The following is a 21,848-nucleotide window of genomic DNA, read 5'->3' as shown; positions in this document are numbered from 1 at the left end:
TGGTGGTGTGCATGCAGGTGTGAGTGGAGACGTCACAGGGAGGGAGGAGGGAGACGAGGAGGAGGGGGACACAGGGGTGGTAATGACTGTTGGCATGTTTGCATCTGGGTGTTGCTTGGGTGAATGCTTGTGTGATCTGTGGTGCTTATGTCTGGATGAGCTGCCCTTGGGTGTTGAGGTGTGTGCAGGCTGGTCTGATGGTGTGGATGGGATAGGCTGAGGAACAGGAGACAGAGACAGGGTGGAGGGAGTTAGAAGAGGGAGGCTGGAAACAGGGACAATGGCTGCCGTCAGTGCTGAGGCCAGAGCATTGAACGATCGTTGATGGGCAGCCTGACCCGAATGAATGCCCTCCAGGTATGCATTGCTCCGATGCACCTCCCTCTCTACCCCCTGGATGGCATTCAAAAGGGTAGACTGCCCAACAATGATGGTCTGTAGGAGGTCAATGACCTCCTCACTGAGGGCAGCAGGGCTAACATGGGCAGGACCTGAGGTGCCTGAGGCGAAGGAGATGCCCGCCTTCTTGGGCGAGCGGGCACGGAGCGAAGGCTGAGGGGCTGCTGGGAGGGCGGAGCTGGTGCGCTGGGTGGCGGCTGTACCTGTAGAGGCAGGGGGCCCGGATGTTGCCGCCACCGCTAGGGAGCTCTCTTCCGAGGACGTGTCGGTGTCGCTGGTGTCACCACGGGTCCCCGTTGTGGTGCTCCCCTCGCCCTCCGTATCACTGGTGACCTCGGTGTCTGTACCATGGCCCACCGGGGCCTTGTGAGTTGCAGCTCCCTCGTGCTCCGATGCCAATTCTCCTCCGCCTGATGATGCTAATGCACACATGCACAAGAAGATAAAGAAAAAGGGTGGGGGGAGAAATAAAAACAGGTTGAGTGCATGCATTGTCAACACCGTTGGCGGAGAGGACAGACACAGGAGCCTCATGCACTACACCGCGCAATCGGGGTACACTACTCAGTACTTGTGACTAGGCCTACAGGTCTATGGACAACAAATGCGCACATGGGTGATGCTGGACCATGGATTGCTGTACTTGGCACCCTACAGAGGTGGGTGGCGGGGGCACAGGGCCATGCCTAAAGGAGGGGACTACACTACAGAAAGCGCCCTGGCCTAATGTCACCCACAGCCCTCCTCCCCCACCCAGACGCCTCCACTGCGTGTAAAGATAGCAGAATGTGCTGGTACTCACCCCCTTGTGTCTGCTGTGATGTCCTCACGCGCCCATCCAAATCAGGGTAGGCCACCGCCAGGATCCGGGACATCAGGGGGGTCAAGGTACGACTGGCACCCCTCCTACGTTGGGAGGCCATCCCCAGCAGTGACTCGGCGGTCTTCCTGGTCCCGCGGCGGATGTCCTCCCACCTCTTTCGGCAGTGGGTGCCCCGTCTGTTGTGGACCCCCAGGTCCCGGACTTCCTTGGCGATGGCACGCCAAATGTCGACTTTCTGATGGGCGCTGACCTATTTGACATGTACAGGGTGGGAAAGGAAATTTCAACATTTTTCTGCATGTTAGATGTGATTGCCCCCCTCCCCAACCCTGCCATGTGGCACATGCTCTCATCTGTCGTGCCTTGCACTCCTCATTCGCTCCCCACCCCACCATCTTACATCCACCATACACAACCCAGGCATAGCCCATTCAACGTGCACCCAGTGTACTTACCTGTTGGTCTGGAGGACCGTAGAGTAGCGCATACTGGGGGAGGACCCCATCCACAAGTTTCTCCAACTCTTCTGAAGTGAAGGCAGGGGCCCTTTCCCCAGTCGCAGCAGCCATTGTCTCTTCCAGACCGAGGTCACAGCAGCACTTGCAGTATAGGTCCTCTCCTGTGGATGATCAGGTCTCGAGTGATTAATTAGATAGAAAATGGCGGTCACGCCCGCGGCGGTGCGTACCGCGGCGGTGCGTACCACGACCACCGGCGCACATCGTCATTGGCTCCTGAGACCCATAGGGTTCAATGTTAACCAATGCTGCTTTGCGCCGCGGTCTTCGACCGCCTACCGCCACCGTGTGCCACGCCAGCGCAGTGACCTCACATCCCACTGTCACACTTCACAGGTCAGGCAGCCGCCATTTCAACGGCCCACATGGCATGATTTCTACTGCGTCACACAGGCCTAGGCCTTGCATTGCCACTCATACAAGCCTTTCAATGCATAGCGATTTGTGTACTGTGCAAGCTGTGGGAACGAACCTGTGGGTTGCTTGACTCTGTGCTCCATGTTGTCCTTCCTAGGCACCGTCCGCTGGGACTTGCGAGGAGAAGGATGAATCCTCCCGTGTACCGACCGCTGGTGGACCTGTCGACAATGGAAGAACGACATATTATACTTCGATACCGACTTGACCGAGCCACTATACATGAACTGTGTGCCCAGCTGGAGCCAGACCTGATGTCCCCCATCCGACAACCCACAGGGATTCCCCCTCTGGTGCAGGTTCTGTCAGTACTCCATTTTTTGGCAAGTGGGTCTTTTCAGAAAACAGTGGCCATGTCATCAGGGATGTCTCAGCCTATGTTTTCTAAGGTTTTGTCCAGAGTGTTGTCTGCCCTGATGAAATACATGCGGAGATACATTGTTTTCCCTGAGGAGGGTGATTTGGCCACTGTGAAGGGTGATTTCTATGCCCTTGGACATATCCCCAACATCATTGGTGCCATTGATGGGACCCATGTGGCTTTAGTACCCCCAAAAGACAATGAGCAGGTGTACAGAAATAGAAAAAATTACCACTCGATGGATGTCCAGGTGGTCTGTTTGGCTGACCAGTACATCTCCCATCTAAATGCCAAGTTCCCGGGGTCAGTGCATGACGCGTATGTCATGCGAAATAGCAGCATCCCTTATGTGATGGAACAGCTAAAGAGACACCGTGTGTGGCTAATAGGTGACTCTGGTTACCCCAACCTGCCTTGGCTATTGACCCCAGTGAGGAATCCCCGGACCAGGGCAGAGGAACGGTACAATGAGGCACATGGGCGAACTAGGAGGATTATAGAACGGACCTTCGGGGTCCTGAAGGCCAGGTTTAGGTGCCTGCATATGACAGGGGGATCCCTCATGTACTCACCAAAGAAGGTGTGTCATATCATCGTGGCCTGCTGTATGCTTCACAATCTTGCATTGCGACGCCAGGTGCCTTTCCTGCAGGAGAATGGTCCAGATGGTGGTGTTGTAGCAGCTGTGGAGCCTGTGGAGATTGAAGAGGAGGAAGACGACGGGGACGACACGGACAACAGGGACACAGTTATACAACAGTATTTTCAGTAGCACACAGGTAAGAATCACCCACGCCATTTTACATTTGCTTCTGGCCTCCTGCATCTCTACTTTCTGTGTTTCCCCCCAGTTCCTTTTCACTGATTTTTAACTTTCCCTTCCCTTTTCAGAGCTGTATGACCCACAGCTTGACTTCTGCTTTGTTTGCCCATGGACTAATGCTTATTGACACTGGTATGTTGTCATCACAATGTAAATTAACATTATTGCACCTTTATGTGTAATACATTTGTAAAGAATACAAGCAGACTCCTGACATTTGAAGTGCAATTGGTGATTTATTTTAAGTGCTGCGTATAGGTCCATGATAGTAAAAAGGTGATGGGTGGGGGTGGAGTAATGTCCATGGCAGAGTCCAGTTCTCAGTAGCACAGGTGCATTGCCGATATGCCTGTGGAAGGATTGAGCAGGGGCAGTTCAAGGTTGGACAGGGTGACAATGTGGGACAGTGGGATGACATCAGGGGGTATCGTTTGCTGGCGGAGGTCTTGGCATCCTACTCTGTCTTCTTGTGTGATCTCAGGTTCCGCTTGCGGGGTGGTTGATCTTCAGCAGGAGGTGGGGTTCTGGTGGCCTGTCGTGGTGTGGGGGCCTCCTGTCTACTAGCGCCGGCGGAGGTGGTAGGCTGTTCGTCGTCCGGGCTGGTGACAGGGGCCCTTTGGGGTGCCACATGGTCCCGCAATGCGGTGACTATCTGGTTGAGGGCCAGGACGATGGTCCCCATTGCGGTACCGATGTTCCTGAGTTCGTCTCTGAACCCCATGTAACGTTCCTCCTGCTGTGCCTGGATCTCCTGGAACCTGGCCAGTACTGTCGCCATCGTCTCCTGGGAGCGGTGGTATGCTCCCATGATGGTGGTGAGGGCCTCTTGGAGAGTGGGTTCCCTGGGCCGGTCAACCCCCTCTCGCACAGCAGCCCTCCCAGTTGCCCTGTTTCCCCGGGCCTCTGTCCCCTGGACGGTGTGCCCACTACCACTGCCCCCAGGTCCCTGTTGTTGTTGGGGTGGTGGGTCAGCCTGGGTGCCCTGTAGTGGCGGACACACCGCTGATTGACGCGTCCTGGAGACAGAGGCATGGGCCCGCTGGGTGGGAGCTGTGCTGGTATTCCCAGAGGGGGGTTGGGTCTGCTGTGGCCTGTGTCTGTGTGTGGGGAACCGACTGTCCAGAGGTCCCCGATGGTCCGGGCTGGTCATCAGGTTCTAGGTCGACAGAGCTGCTGTCATCACTGGGGGCCTGTTCTGGGGGCGGGATGGACAAATCTGGACCCTCCTGGCCGGTGTGTTGGCGTTCGGGCCCTGCAGGGGTAAAAGAGTATGGTTATTGCTTCTGTGTGTGCCATGGCGTGCGATTGTGGGGGCCCTTGTCCCCCAGTGCTGGCATTCCCTTGTGGGAGTTGTGAGGGTGGTTTGTGGGGGGGGATGGGTATGTGCAGTGGTCATGCTTGGGTGATGGGTGTCCATGGTTTGTGTTGGCATTCAGGGATTGGTGTTGTGTTGGGTGGGTTGTGCTGGTGAGACATTGGCAGGGAGGATGTGTGCTGGGGGGGTTGGGGGTGAGGGTGGGGGTGCAGGTTGGCATGCTGGTGGTTGGGGGGGGTGAAGTAGTTGGGATTAGACTTACCAGAGTCCATTCCGCCGCCTGCTCCAGCGAGGCCCTCAGGATGCAGGATGTTCAAGACCTCTTGCTCCCATGCTGTGAATTCGGGTGGAGTGGGTGGGGGTCCGCCGCCAGTCTTCTGCACAGCGATGTTGTGTCTTGACACCATCGACCGCACCTTCCCCCGTAGGTCGTTCCAGCGCTTTCGGATGTCTTCCCGGTTTCTGGGATGCTGTCCCACAGCGTTGACCCTGTCGACGATCCTTTGCCATAGCTCCGCCTTCCTGGCTATTGTGGTGTGCTGCACCTGTGTGCCGAATAGCTGGGGCTCTACCCTAATTATTTCCTCCACCATGACCCTGAGTTCTTGGTCCGAGAACCTGGGGTGTCTTTGGGGTGCCATGGGGTGGTGTGGGGTGGTGTTTGTGGTGATGAGTGTGGTGTGTGTGGTGGTGTGTGGTGTTTTGTGCGTGGATGTAGTGTGGGTGATGATGTTGTGTTCCTCTGTGTGTTGGGGTTTTCGATAGCTGTGCTCTCTCTCTCTCTCTCTCTTGCCTTCTCTCCGAATTTCTAGTAGTGGGGGTTTGTGGGTGATGTGGGTGTGTGTTTTATAGTTGATTGGATGTGTGGGAGTGGTGTGTGTATGTGTATCAGGTGTGTGTATTTAGAATTGTCCAATGTGGCTGTGTTTTGTAAAGGTGTGTGTATTTTGACCGCAGCGGTGTGTACCGCCAATGGAATACCGCGGTTGAAAGACCGCCGCGTGGATTCGTGGGTCGTAATGGCATGGGCGTGTTTGTGTTGGCGTGACGGTGGAGGTTTGGTTATCTCCAGTTTATCGCTGACCGCTGATGAGGCGGCCTTCCGTGGATATCGGGTTTTTGGCGGTTTGGCAGTTGTGGGTCAGAATGACCGTGGCGGTTTACCGCGGCCGCGGCGGTAGAATGGCGGACTTCTGACCGGCGGTAAGAGCCTTTTCCCGCCGAGGTCAGAATGACCCCCTGAGTCTCCTACCTGATTTGGGTCTCTTGGCATGAATGTTTGTACTGCCACTGCCTCTTCCTTCTGCCTTCAGTTGTCTGTTATATTTTCACAGCCTCTCTTGCCTGTCCTGCATGGTTGGTTAATTGCCCCTGCCCTCCATGGTCCATTGTGCTGCCAATGTCCCTCCTGCCTGCCCAGTGTGGTCAACTTGTTGCCTCTGTACCCTCTCCCCTGCCCTCAATTATCCGAGTCTGTGCCCTTGATTTCTGACTCCCCACAATATTCTAATGAGCAACTAGATTGCTCACATTCTTTATTTGTTGCAAAAGTGTGGCACACCTGGCTGCACTATATAAAACTGCAAAAATAATGCAAAAAAACAACAAATTAAAAAATGAAGTGTACACTTTTGTCATTTGGCTATATTTGGGCTACTTGTGGGTGATATTTGTGCTACTTTTTTCTCTGGTGGCCATCCTGGGAGACTTATTTGTTTGGAAGCTTCCTAATTTCCTCATTTACAGCAATATCCTCAGTAGAAAATGCTTTCAGTTTTCCACTTCGATTCCATCAAGAAGGCATTCAGATGTGCCACACTTTTGGCATAAATTCAGAATGTTAGCACTCTAGTTGCTCATTAGAACATTCTAGTAAAGCTGCTGTTCACCAGGGAGAAAACTGGCAGTCTGCTTCTGGTGTTGAAAGTGCATGTTTCAGTCTGTATGTCTGAATGTTTTAATAAAATAGAAGAGAACGATATTTGAGAACTCACTTAAAGCATGTGGTTATACAGTAATAATAACCATATTTTCCATGACAAAATGAAATCCTCATTTTGTTCCTTTCCAAATTAAATGGTTTACGTTTTATCAGTTTGATTCAATCAAGATGGCTTCAAGTGTGCCACACTTTTGGTATAAGTAAGGCTAGGGAATCAACTGACAGGCTGCTCCTGCTAGAAGTAAATTTTTTAGTGAGAATGTCAGACTTCATTCTCACATGGCAGAGAAAGATAGTGTGAATTTTTAGAAAATATGCTCTTATTTCATCTCCTGGAGCTTCTTCCATAACCTCTATGGGAAAACCATAAGACAACTATTTCTTGTCAAACATGATTCATGAAATACCAGCTGAAGGCTTTTTCACAGGGTAAAATCACCTTAGAATACATTCCTAAAATCAGTATGGTACCATTAAAAAATGATTTGTATTATACCTAAAATCTGTTATCACCCTTTATATGTTCTCCTTCAACACTCAAACCCTGCCATTCACTGCAATGTGTTTTAATGGAGTGCTATCATATATATTCATCTCAAGATGGCTGCCAGCGCTTCCTGGTTGAAGTCTTGACAGCCAATCAGATCTCACCAAGAGATCTGTGCTTAGACTCCAACCAGATATATATATTTATTTTTCCTTCAATAACCCCAAAACTACTGAACATATTTAGAGCAAATAACAAAAAGCATGATCTGTGCTTCAAGTTCTAGCTTTCTGCTAAAGTTGGTGTAATTCCGTTCAACGGTTCAGGCTATAGTCGTGCCTAAATACCCTATGAGCATTAACACGGGAATTCACTTCTACTGAACTCCCTTTTTCTCAGCCTCCTCTTGATGAATCACCCTGAAATTTACTATGCACAATAAGACACAGTAGGACACTTTCTTTGAAAAATTTGAAGATTGTCAAAAAGCACCAAAGTTATTGGCAAGTCATAAAATGCTGTTCCTATGGAAACTAGGTCCTAACTATACCTACCTACTGGCGACCACCTGTAGGAGATGTATTTATCCATCACCCTCCACATCATAAAAAATGAAGAGAGAAGGCACTCACAGCTTGGAGTTCAATAGTTTTACGCGTAAATAGGCAACAAGCATCAATGTTTTTTGGTCCTGCATGGACCTTGGTCACGATAATGGGCACCATAATGCATTACACTTTTTGCTCAAAAATGTGCAAACAAAATAAACAAAGGACCAAGTGCTACCTGTTCATTATGGCAGCCAACTTTGAACATACATCCAATGCAATGAAACCCTGCTAATACATAATAATTGCTGGATTTAAATGTTCTATATATATGTTGAATAATCAGAAATTAATTCACATTTTTAACCACTCTTAGTTACCTTTCACGAAATACAGCCCAAGTGTGCTACCTCTATGACACATATCTCTACACATACACCACTTCAACAAAAGCTAAAGTCTTACTATTAAATATCATGACATAATCGTAAAGAGAGTGGGCACTATTTCTGTACATATAACTAAAGCCCAAGTGGGCTTTTTTCCACAAGAAAAGGAGAATTTATATGTAGCGCTACTCATCTTTCCACTTGCTGCCAGCTTTCAAAATCTGGTTGACTGGTCCTTAAAAAGTTTTACAAATTGTGAATTTACTAGAAATAGACTCCCTATGAAAGGAGAGAGAGACTAGATAAATACATGTGGTTATGCATCAACATTTAACCCAATTGGTTCCAGGGAATCCAATTTTAAAATATACCTGGCTTCAAGTCTACAGAGATTTTTCTCCCTGTTTATCCCATCACTTCTTGGTGATCACGTCTATTACTGAGTAGTGTAACGAATCTTATATTGCCGTTGTGGGTTTTTCAAAAATGTCTCGCTAGTGGGTAGCTGTTATCCCTATTCTTTATTGCCCTCAAATGTTGTAAAATTATTTTGTGTGCCTGCAGGATTGTTATTCCAATGTACATTTTATTACAGCCACATTTTAACATTTTGTTTTGCTTTCCTTATCTTATGACCGAGCTGACAAAACTTCTCTGGAATGCACTTCTTAGTTTAAAGAAGACACTTATGATTATTACTTCACCACGAGGTTCCTGAGAGACGAGATTAGTAGGTTGGAAGCACACGTTTAAAAGTAGTCACATCAATGAAAGCAAAATATATCAAAGTACTTCTCAATTGCAATGTACACAGCAAATACATGTGATTATATTATAGCATAACTTCAAAGCAAAGGATAAAAGTCAAAATTAATCACTGTAGGGCACTGCTCTTCATCTTTCTTATGCCTGCAAGTTGATGACTCCTGTTCAACTGCGAGAAAGAGATTTTCCAACTAAACAGGATGTCAGGCAGCTGATGTCTGCTCCTGAATGAAGTCCTGGAAAATTCCCACTTGCTGCTGGCCAGGGACACAGTAAAAAGCCTGATTACAGGCCCTTTCCTCCAATCACAGCCAGAAAAGAACAAGCTGGAGAGTGGCCAAGTCTCCAAGCTTGCTCTTCCCCAGGCTGGATATAGAGGTAAACACACTCTCTTATCACACTAGGGCTCTGTGAGAATTCGAAACACGAAAAACACAGCTTGGTCTATCATGTGGAAAAACACAGCTCATCTACAATGTCTCAACTGCAATGTTGAACTCCACGTTAAAGCCGATAGGCAGCTAAACTGAATACTAAATGTAATGTCTAATGCCACGTTAAAGGCAATAGGCAGCTAAACTGAATACAGAATGTAATGTCTAATGCCATGTTAAAACCAATAGGCAGCTAAACTGAATACAAAATGTAATGTGCTACTGATGAAAATTGAACAAATAATATGCGCAGTGGTGAAACACAAAGTCATTGGTCAAACACAATTAATGGCATAACACATGTATACTACAAATTCATTTTTCCATTTTAAATCTTTTGTAATTTTGTGTTTTTGTCCAAAAGATGTGTGGATGGAAGTGAAATGCTCCCCATATTTGCAAGCCTTGCATTTACTGCATTTGTACAACACTTTTGCAAGGTGATTTGAAAATCTAAGACAACCTGGGCTTAATGAGCATAACTGGTCCAGACAGGAAATATCAGTGAGTGATCTGAGTTCGGATGTCAGTTCTGATACGGACATGGCAGGTTCGAGCAGAAGATATAGTGGGGTTGATCTCCAACAGCCATCCATATCTGATGAATTCTGTTTTGTTATCCTTGGCCGCATGGCTCCCCTCCCATTTGTCTGATCAGCTGGCACTGGATGTTGGGATCCCTGGGTGGAAAACGGACCAAGGAAGTGGGGTGTGTGAAATAAGGCTGGCCCCGGAGAATGGAGTCTTTGGGGGCCAAAATCGGACCAGGGAAGGGGGCCATGTCCACCCCTCCCCAACCCCTATTTTTATTTACAGCCCATACCCAGGGTGGCAGTCCCTGGGGCTAAAATCAGCCCAGGAGGGGGCGCATGTTCCGCCCTCCCATTATGAAATAAGGCACGTCCCTGGGGGATGGGGTCTCTGGGGTCAAAATTTGGCCTGGGGATTAGGGGCATGTCCACATCTTCCCCCAAAAGCATTTTTCAAATTTCCCTAGGACCTGACCCACTTGGGGGCTACCAAAAGAAGAAAAAAAAAACAAGCACGGTTAATGGCACTTGCTTTTAAAAAAAAAGTTTCCCACAGATCCAAGGCTCCACTGTGGATTCTTTGGAAAAAAAAAAAAACGTTTTTGACCCCCAGAGGGACCACCAGACCTAGGGGGTTAGGGTAGTCGGACCCTGCCCCTTAAGTTGTTTTTTTTCCGTTTTTTTTCTTGGGGCTTGGACAAATCCAAGACCCAAGATGACTGCCACCATTTCCTGATTGAATTGGTGGCAGCCAATCCAATCTCATGTTGAGATCTGTTGGATTCGCAGACCGTCTGCATTTCTTGTTATGCATGAATGTTTTTTCTTTAATAACTCCAAAACCAGTGAATGGATTTACACCAAATTACAAAAGACATCTCTTTCTGGACCAAGATCTAACTTTCTGTCAGATGTGGTGTAATTCCATTTAGCAGTTCGATCTGTAGTGGTGTTAAAAATCCCTGTGGATTTGGACTCACATTTTTCTTTGGCCTGCTTGACAAATCACCCCAAAGATTTCAAGACAGAAGCTGAAGTGAGTGGGAAACTAATTTTGACATTTTTGTGGAACAGCACCCGAGTTATTAGCAAAACAAAAACAACAAAAATAGCTTTTCCATTATAAATATTGATCTATATATGTATCATAGTGGCAGTAACAACCATGTCATTATAATTAGGATTCTGAGAGACAGGAATTCCTCGCATTTTGGATTAGTAATAACTTTGCCACTGTTTGACGAGGCTCCAAAAATGTTTGCAGCCCTTTTACCTTTTCTACATTGGCTCATGATGCAAAGTTTCATGGTGATTGTTAAAGGGGGCACAAAGAAAATAAAGAGGGATCCAAAAACAAGTTTTTGCAGCAATGCATTTTCCATACACTACTTAAACAGATGCAGCAGTAAAAAGGCTCAGCGTTTTATGATTAAATTTGGCAGGAATATAGATTGTGATGTAGAATGGGTCCTTTTTGTTATTTGATGTAAATTGGTTAGTTAGTTTTCAAGTAATGAGGGACAAAAATGTAGTGCTATATTGGGCCGTGGTATACCACTGTACTTTTGTTGTATACTGTGGTACCTGATTATGCCAGAGCACAATATGTTTGGTTAATGAAAGCTCTTGCAAAAGGAACATTCAGCCATATTGTTTTCACCACACTGTAGCTTTGTCATGTGTTCTATTGTGAAATATAGGTTATTACACTTGTTTAATGTTGAAGAAGAACTGAGCACTTTGGCAAACTGTAGCAACAGAGAAACATGGGGCCTGATTTAGAGTTTGGTGGACGGGTTACTCCATCACAAATGTGACGGATATCCCGTCTGCCATGTTAGGATTCTCATAGGACATAATGGGATCGCAATGCAGTGGACGGGATAACCATCGCGTTTATGACAGAGTAACCACATCTACCAAACTCTAAATCAGGCCTTAGGTTTTATCGATTTACACATTTTTATAAAAGTTTTCAGAGTACTGTGGTACTCCTGTGAATGTATCTAGAAAGGTTTGTGGTAATTACTGAAATAAAAAATGATACATGGCAAAATGTAATTGCACATAATATAGGGTGGCACTTAAAAGAGCCTTTGTTTTTTAAATTAAACATATTTGATAAATACATTAAAAAGTATAGTATTATGTAATTGGTTAATAACACCACGTGGGCGATAAACAAAGCCCAATACTAGTAAATACCACCACCAACAACCATAGAGACTCTGCTGCCTAAAAAAACAATATCTTCAGAATTAAAAAAGGAAATTATACTAGAGAGAGAGACAAAATAAAATAATTGAACAGACTCTCAAAGACAAACACCAGTACTGGCAAGACTACCAAAAATCTTTCTAATGTTCCTACATACCATAACATTAGTAGTATAAGGTTAATAAGCAACTGTGAAAATACCACATTTAAGAGTTAGCTATTCCAACAAAGAAAATGTTGGTTATTCAAGAAAACTATACACTTCCATACAAATAGACAACATTAAGAGAATAACTTCAAAGCATGATAAAACATATGTCCTGAATTATCCATTACAAACACTTCCTTTCACAAGGAAAAAGGCAGAGAAACTCATACAGAAATGATATGTTTTTCACTTCATAACAAAAGAAAACTCTTGATTATCATAATGAATCCAGTCAAAAGCCTTGATTGTTTAATTTCTACTTATAAAATCCATAAACTATGGAGGCAGCAACTAACAAGATTGAACTTCTGTAACATTTTTCAGGGAAAATGGACACATACCTTAAGCATTGAACCATACTTTTATGAAGATAGTTACATTCAACAGAATAATTGTGTACTTTCAGGCAGACATGAAGGCCGGTGTTAAGTATTGTATGGAAATGTTGAAGGGCACACATAAGAGACACATAAGGTAGGCCCTGGGTAGCCCATAGGGCAGGGTTCAGTGTAAGGAAAACGCAGGGCATAAAACTTTTAGTTTTATATGTCCTCATACTCCCAAATTTGTTCTTCACTACTGTGAGGCCTACACCTCTCAAAGGATAGCATTGAGGATTCCTTAATACAGTTATTAAGTGTAATTCCTGATTGAGAAAGAGTAGGACTGTAGTGTTTGGTACATTAATGGTAAAGTTGGATTCATGATTACAACTTTAAAAATGCCACATTTAAGAAGTTGGCATTTTTATGCTCTTAAGCCCTGTTTGCCTGCTGCCCGCCTCCAATACACATCTGGGTCGGTGACAGCTGGGCTTTGTGCATTCCCTCTAGACAATCACACATAAAGGGAACTAAGCGGTGCCTGATGGGTCATTCAATTTCTGATGAGCTATCACCAGGCTGATGGGCCATCCTGGGCAAGATAGGAGGGAGGAGCTGACACTTACACCTGAATAGGGCTGTGTCTGTCCCCACACAAAGAGCTGCAGACCCCTCAGTAATGTGCCTAGAGCTAGGGCAGTAAAAGGAGGTCCTCTCTGAACTTCAAAGTCCCTCTTTGAAGTCACCAGCACTTCATAGGCACCGTTGGGTATAAGAACTGATCTTCTGACACTACCAAATCAGTACACTTCTGGATCTGAAGACATTCGGCCAGGAAGAAGGACTACTGTGTTGCTGAAGGGATTGTCACTCTGGTGGAACCCTGATGGATTGTGCCGGACTCCTGCTTTGCTTTGCCTGCCCTGCTGCCTCCCTACCTGGGAGTGAGAAAGACTGGACTTGAATCTCTTCATCCCCAGAACCATGCAACTCTAATGGTTTGCTGACTTGCCTGCTGTTCTGCAGACATCAAAGCCTGGCTTCATCTCTACTACTGCACTTGGACTCTGCCACCTGTGAGGCCTGCCCTGCCAAGTGGTGTCAATCCAGCCCTGGGCCGTGGAAGTGGGTACTTTTGTTCTGCAACATCGATGCACCACGGCTGCTGCACCAATCTGAACCGCTGATTCTGTCCTGGGTGCCTTCACATCGTCTCTTCTGCTCCAAGTATCCTTGCATAGGATCCTCGACGTCAACGCTACTCTCCAAAGTACGTGTTAAACCTTGCATTCTTGGCATGGTTTCCCTGTCTTTTTTGCCTCTGCTTCCTGTGTTTTGACTGTGTGTTGGACTTTGTTTTTGCTGCTTAATGGTACTCTGGGCACTTTAACACTGTTGACCAGTGCAAGTGCTCTCTGTGTGAACTGTATGTGTAATTGGCTTTTCTGTGACTGGCATATTTGGTTTACTAGTAAGTCCATAGGAAAGTGCACTAATGGTGACTGTCGCCTTTATATCAAATGCTACCAGTGGGCCCAGCATTGATTGTGCCACCCTCATGAGTAACCCTATAAACATGCTCAGACCTGCCATTGGAGGGTCTGTGTGTGCAGACTTGCACTGCCAATTCAACCTGGCAAGTGTACCCACATGCCAGGGCAAAACCTTCTTTTTTGTACATGTAAGGCACCCCTAAGGTGGGCCCTAGGTAGCCCATGGGCAGGGTGCTGTGTATGTTGAAGGTAGGACATGAATTGATGTGTTTAACATGTCCTGATAGTGAAATACTTCCAAATTTGTTTTTCACTATTGCAAGGCCTATCCCTCTCATAGGTTAGCGCTGGAACTATATCTTAAGTGCAGTTTCCCATTGGGAGCAGATAGAGATCTGGAGTTTGTGGTCTCTAAACTCACAATATAAAAATACATATTTTGGTAAAGTTAGTTTTTAGATTGTCTGTTTGAAAATGCCACTTTTAGAAAGTGGGCATTTTCTTGCATAACCATTCTGTGCCTCTGTCTGCTTGTGTATTCCACGTCTAGGTCAGACAGACAGTTGGACTGTTTGTGAATCTTCTCTAGACAGTGAGGCAAAGGGAGCTGGGGTGTAGCCTGCATATCCTGATGAGTCTCCTGAGCTAGAGTGGGGAGGGAGGAGCTGAAATTACACCTGAAATGGCTGTGCCTGTCCTCGTACAATGCAGTCTCCAAACCTTCTTGTGTGGGACTGGGGCCAGTCCTGGGCAAGACAGGATCCTAGGAACAACAGAGACTTTCCTTTGAAGTTTGCTTACTTCAAACGGAGAAAGAAATATAAGTAGTGGACCCAAAACCCCATATTTTCAGATTACTTCTGGATCAAGAGGAACCTCTGTCAAGGAGAAGATCTGAAGGAGGAGTACTGCCCCTATGCCTGTGAGAGTGGTTTGCTGGGTTGTCCTGGAGTTGCTGCTTCTGCCTGAGAGACGACAAAGACTGGATGTTGCTTTGTTTTCCTACTTGTGAAGTGTCTCAAAGGGGTTGAACTGAGGTTGCATCCTGTTCTGAAGTCTCAGGGCATCAAAGACTTACTATGCCAGCACATGGACTCTTGCGGAGACTCCTACCCTGCAAAGGGGTGCCAAATCCAGTCCCTTGGCTCTTGAAAGGAGATGCTGGTGGAACCAAGATTGAATTCTATGCACAGGCGTCATGAGGGAGAAAAATTGGCATGGCACCTGCTTCGCAACTGAAAAAGCGATGCACCACCTGCATTGCAGCTGTGAAATTGATTCAACACTTGTGTTGAGCTGCCAAAATTGAGGGATCACCCACGCAGCTCGGTTCTTCACCAGCGTACACCAGGATTTCACCCACATCGTCACTAGGCGTCAACACCACAGTGAACTTGAACGGACCCGAGGTTGCCCGCCTGCAAATCGACACGTCGATCTTCTGCAGGAGAGAAAAATGACGCATTGCCTACCCAACCGGAGAAGAAATGACACACCGTCTCACTTGCAAGTCAGAAATCGATGCATTGCTTACTTTTCCGATGCGCACTCCCCCGTGCGGGTTTATTTTTGACGTAAACCAGGTACTATGTGTAAAAACAACATATCTATTGATTACTATGGATTAAGTCTCTTTTTAATTTAAAAAATAATATCTGTGCTTGTGTATGTTGGATTTTTGTTGTTTTCATCTTGTTTGATTTAGATAAATATAAACTGGTGTTGTGACACTTGTGAGAAAGTAGCCTCTTTCTAGCCTTGTTACCCCCACTTTTGGCCTGTTTGTGAGTATATGTTAGGGTGTTTTCAGTGTCTCACTGGGAGCCTGCTAGCCAGGGCCCAGTGCTCATAGTGAAAACCCTATGTAGTCAGTATGTTTGTTATGTGTCACTGGGACCCTGCTAGCCAGGACCCCAGTGCTCATAAGTTTGTGGCCTATATGTATGTGTTCCCTGTGTGATGCCTAACTGTCTCACTGAGGCTCTGCTAACCAGAACCTCAGTTGTTATGCTCTCTCTGCTTTCCAAATTGTCACTAACAGGCTAGTGACCAATTTCACCAATTCACATTGGCATACTGGTACACCCATATAATTCCCTAGTATATGGTACAGAGGTACCCAGGGTATTGGGGTTCCAGGAGATCCCTATGGGCTGCAGCATTTCTTTTGCCACCCATAGGGAGATCTGACAATTCTTACACAGGCCTGCCAGTGCAGCCTGAGTGAAATAACGTCCACGTTATTTCACAGCCATTTACCACTGCACTTAAGTAACTTATAAGTCACCTATATGTCTAACCTTCACCTGGTGAAGATTGGGTGCAAAGTTACTTAGTGTGAGGGCACCCTGGCACTAGCCAAGGTGCCCCCACATCGTTCAGGGCAAATTCCCCGGACTTTGTGAGTGCGGGGACACCATTACACGCATGCACTATACATAGGTCACTACCTATGTATAGTGTCACAATGGTAACTCCGAACATGGCCATGTAACATGTCTAAGATCATGGAGACAATTCCATGATCCCCCGGGTCTCTAGCACAGAACCCGGATACTGCCAAACTGCCTTTCCGGGGTCTCCACTGCAGCTGCTGCCAACCCCTCAGACAGGTTTCTGCCCTCCTGGGGTCCAGGCAGCCCTGGCCCAGGAAGGCAGAACAAAGGATTTCCTCTGAGAGAGGGTGTAACACCCTCTCCCTTTGGAAATAGGTGTGAAGGCTGGGGAGGAGTAGCTTCCCCCAGCCTCTGGAAATGCTTTGATGGGCACAGATGGTGCCCATCTCTGCATAAGCCAGTCTACACCGGTTCAGGGATCCCCCAGCCGTGCTCTTGCGCAAAACTGGACAAAGGAAAGGGGAGTGACCACTCCCCTGACCTGCACCTCCCAGGGGAGGTGCCCAGAGCTCCTCCAGTGTGCCACAGACCTCTGTTATCTTGGATTCAGAGGTGTTGCTAGCACACTGGACTGCTCTGAGTGGCCAGTGCCAGCAGGTGACGTCAGAGACTCCTTCTGATAGGCTCTTACCTCTCTTAGTAGCCAATCCTCCTTCCTAGGTAGCCAAACCTCCTTTTCTGGCTATTTAGGGTCTCTGCTTTGGGGAATTCTTCAGATAACGAATGCAAGAGCTCACCAGAGTTCCTCTGCATCTCCCTCTTCACCTTCTGCCAAAGTATCGACCGCTGACTGCTCAGGACGCCTGCAAAACTGCAACAAAGTAGCAAAGACGACTACTAGCAACCTTGTATCGCTCATCCTGCCGGCTTTCTCAACTGTTTCCAGGTGGTGCATGCTCTGGGGGTAGCCTGCCTCCTTTCTGCACCAGGAGCTCTGAAGAAATCTCCCGTGGGTCGACGGAATCTTCCCCCTGCAACCGCAGGCAACAAAAGACTGCATCACCGGTCCTCTGGGTCCCCTCTCATCACGACGAGCGTGGTCCCTGGAACTCAGCAACTCTGTCCAAGTGACTCCCACAGTCCAGTGACTCTTCAGTCCAAGTTTGGTGGAGGTAAGTCCTTGCCTCCCCACGCTAGACTGCATTGCTGGGTACCATGTGATTTGCAGCTGCTCCGGCTCCTGTGCACTCTTCCAGGATTTCCTTCGTGCACAGCCAAGCCTGGGTCTCTGACACTCTAACCTGCAGTGCACAACCTTCTGAGTTGTCCTCCGGCGTCGTGGGACTCCCTTTTGTGACTTCGCGTGGACTCCGGTTCACTCTTCTTCTAAGTGCCAGTTCAGGTACTTCTGCGGGTGCTGCCTGCTTCTGTTAGGGCCCCCTGACTTGCTGGGAACCCCCTGTGTCTTCTCATCCAAGTGGCGACATCCTGGTCCCTCCTGGGCCACAGCAGCATCCAAAAATCCGAACCGCGACCCTTGCAGCTAGCAAGGCTTGTTTGTGGTCTTTCTGTGTGGGAACACCTCTGCAAGCTTCTTCACGACGTGTGACATCCATCTTCCAAAGGGGAAGCTCTTAGTCCTCTTCGTTCTTGCAAAACACCAAGCTTCTTCAATCTGGTGGCAGCTTCCTTGCACCCTCAGCTGGCATTTCCTGGGCTCCTGCCCACTCTCGACACTGTCGCGACTCTTGGACTTGGTCCCCTTGTCTTACAGGTACTCAGGTCCGGAAATCCACTGTTGTTGCATTGCTGGTGTTGGTTTTCCTTGCAGAATCCCCCTATCACGACATCTGTGCTCTCAGGGGGTTGTAGGTGCACTTTACACCTACCTTACAAGGTCTTGGGGTGGGCTATTTTTCTAACCCTCACTGTTTTCTTACAGTCCCAGCAACCTTCTACAAGCTCCCATAGGTTTGGGGTCCATTCGTTGTTCGCATTCCACTTTTGGAGTATATGGTTTGTGTTGCCCCTATACCTATGTGCTCCTATTGCAATCTATTGTAACTTTACACTGCTTGCATTACTTTTCTTGCTATAACCTGCATAATTTTGGTTTGTGTACATATATCTTGTGTATATTTCTCATCCTCATACTGAGGGTACTTACTGAGATACTTTTGGCATATTGTCATAAAAATAAAGTACCTTTCTTTTTAGTATATCTGTGTATTGTGTTTTCTTATGATATTGTGCATATGACACCAGTGGTATAGTAGGAGCTTTACATGTCTCCTAGTTCAGCCTAAGCTGCTTTGCCATAGCTACCTTCTATCAGTCTAAGCTGCTAGAAACACCTCTTCTACACGAATAAGGGATAACTGGACCTGGCACAAGGTGTAAGTACCTCTGGTACCCACTACAAGCCAGGCCAGCCTCCTACAACACTATTGTGGTGTTTTCACTGAGCAGAGTTTATCTGAGCTGTGTGTCTCCCTTACCCTGACTGAGGGTCCCTGCTTGGACAGAGTGCAAACTGACTGCCAACCAGAGATCCCATTTCTAACAGTACTCCTTCAGGAGGACAAGTTGGTCCCTGTAGCAGGCCTATACTCATTCATGGTTGACCTGAACTTTGGATTTACCCCGTCTAGATCAATCAGATAGCCCCAGTTGGTGCTTTAAGTTTCTAAACACTACACTTTTTTCTTTGAAAATTCATTTCTCAACTTCTGCTTATTGGATTTTTGTTATTTTGGTCTTGTGTTGTTCATTAATTGAAGATCTATATTTCTAACCTGGTGTGGATTATGTTATATTTTGTGTGGGGTTTTAATTGTTTTACTGTTTTAAGTGTTGCACAAATACTCTACACATTGACTTCTAAGTTGAGACTGACTGCTCTGTGCTTATCTACCAGAGAGTAATTACAGGTTCATTTAGGGTGTGTGTCTGACTTACGCTGACTAGGATTGTGGTCCCTACTTGGAGAGGGTGCATACCTCTGCCAACTAGAGATTCAATTTCTAACAATTACAAAGGCAGAGAAAACAGATATGAAAGTAATATTGGAGGAAATATCTGCTGAACAATCCATAAGTAAAAGATTACATAGATTTACCCTAAAAACGCTATCACACTATAGTGAAATATATATTTTTGACCACTGACTTTGTGTTGCACCACTTTGCCTCTGGATAAGTTGTTCAGTGTTCACCATTTGCAGATTACATTTTGTATTCAGTTTAGCTGCCTATTGACTTTATCATAGCGTCAGACACTGCCACGTTAACTGTGCTGGGAATATTCTCCATTGTAAACTGTGCTTGTTTGCGTATTCTTTCTCACCGAAGAGCTAGGACATATTATCATCGAACAGTTAGTCAGTCAGCATGATAAGAATGTACCAGACTTATGTTTTTTCAGTGCAGAGAACGGTTTGGCCTAGGTAGAAATGCCTTGAGATGTTGGACAGTTCTCAACGCGTTCCTTTCAACTCTGACCTACATTAGACAGCATGTTTGAATATTTCTTTTTCATGGGAGGTTTTTTTTTTTTTCCAGAAAGCCCTTTCGGTTCTTTAAGATACAAAAAGGTGGCCCTGCTCAGTAGCAGTGGAATTTCCAAGACCTCGACCAGGATTAAATGTCGAATGCCTGACATTTGTCCCGTGAGGGTGGATATCTCTTTCTCGCAGCTGAACTGGGTCATCTTCTTGCTGGCATGAGAGAGATAAAGAGCTTGGCAAGCCCTACGGTGATGAATTTTTACTTTATTCTTTGCTTTGCAATTATGACATAATATAACCACATGTATTTGCTGTGTACATTGCAGTTGAGAATCATTTTGATATATTTTCCTTTCAATGCTGTGACTATTTTTAAACGTGTGCTTTCAACCTACTAATCTCCTTTTAGGAACCTTGTGGTGAAATAATAACAAATGTCTTCTTTGAACTGAGAAGAGCATTACAGAGATTTGTGTCAGCTCGGTCATTAGTGAAAGCAAAACACTCACCATGAGGTCAGTAGCTGTGAAGCAGAGGACCACTTACGTTTCTCAAGTTTCTATGGTAAATCACAGGCAATCTTGTGGCTTAGTTTAGGATTGTCATCACGTCAATGAGTTCTGAAAAGCCTACCCAAAATGGAATACCTTGCACATTTTGATCCATCAAACAAAGACATTTTGAAATCAAATCTGTTGGACACATACTAGCCAAAAGAAGTCCATTGTTAGAAAATATATGCCTCTTAAAAGTTGCGCAGTGGTAAATTTCAAGTAAAAGGTACCAAATGTTGTTTAGTACATCATGGTAAATCTACTCATTAATCGTAAACTAAGTTGCGAGACAGAAGAAAAGAAACAATTTTACTATTTATCACTTCAACAATTAAAACCATGAAGTAAAGAAATGAATGTTCTCAAGACGCATTTAACATTTATAAAAATGAAATTGCAATTGCCTGAATTTCAGACATACTTACAAGTGCAAAAAAAAGAAATAGAAGAAGAAAACAATATTAATGCAGAAATTCAATGAAATACCCCATCTACTAATCATTCTTCTACTTCCAGGACTGCTGACCCAACTGGACAACCAAGTATTGATACTGAAGCGATGGTTGCCATGGACAAGGATCAAAATACAATGGACCGAGTACCAAGAGACTTACCTAATTTAGATAACTGATTATCTTAATGAAGTAGTGAACAACTTGAAATTTATAAAAGTATACAAGAATCAGTAGATCATGGATATCAGCATAAAAATGGAACACATTACTCTAGTACTTATGTACCTTCACTACAATATGTAAGTGAACAAGCAGGCACGAGCAAACACTTTGTTATAAATGTTATTACTATGTATATCCAAAAAGTTACTAGCTTTTATTTATCTTGTGTAGTTACTGATCCTACTGGCTTAGCAACACATAACATCAAAGGAATTATATCATCTACTCTTACTACCTGTGCATCATGATAACAAACTGGAATACTTATTATTAAATAATGATACAAGCCAAGAACATGGTAGAGTCCTTAAAAAATTAAAAATATTGATTATTGATGAAGTTAGTATGTTTCTAACTTCATGTTGGCATTTGTTCATCTTCATATGCAGGAAGTAGTGAAAAAGTCTTATGATGTCCTGTTTTGAGGCAAACGTGTTTGACTTTGCAGACGTATTACAACTAACAACTGTGAAAAGTCAACTGACTTTCAATAAACTTTTGTATGACCAAACTCAGAATTGTTTAGTAAGTATAAGCAATGCCAACATTTGGGTGCATTTCACATATACAGAGTCAACACAAAAAATGAGGCAAGCTAACAATGAGCATTATGCCAAGATATTGAAAGACATTTGAATGGCATTTTAACAGTTGAAGCAATGACTATGCTAAAGACACGATATACCAAAGAATTATTTCCTAATCTTTATTCACCCGCTGAGATTATGCATTACCTTCTTTCACTGTCACAACCCCCTGTTTGCTTACTGACAATTGTAGAAGA

At 45.6% G+C, this 21,848-nt stretch overlaps 1 long non-coding RNA gene across 1 annotated transcript in view; it reads left to right on the top strand.

The window, feature by feature from the left end:
* Positions 1 to 21,515, top strand: part of LOC138296074 (uncharacterized) — a 106,709-nt gene extending 85,194 nt beyond the window's left edge. Inside the window, exon 3 of the long non-coding RNA XR_011203746.1 lies at positions 20,904 to 21,515. This is a non-coding gene — a long non-coding RNA (uncharacterized lncRNA). The remainder of the gene's footprint in view (positions 1 to 20,903) is intronic.
* The last annotated feature ends 333 nt before the right edge of the window (positions 21,516 to 21,848 follow it).

Source organism: Pleurodeles waltl, chromosome 1_2 (genome assembly GCF_031143425.1).
Source record: "Pleurodeles waltl isolate 20211129_DDA chromosome 1_2, aPleWal1.hap1.20221129, whole genome shotgun sequence".
Lineage (NCBI taxonomy): Eukaryota > Metazoa > Chordata > Amphibia > Caudata > Salamandridae > Pleurodeles > Pleurodeles waltl.
The sequence above is the reverse complement of the archived record's forward strand: the minus strand, read 5'-3'. Positions and strand labels throughout refer to the sequence as shown.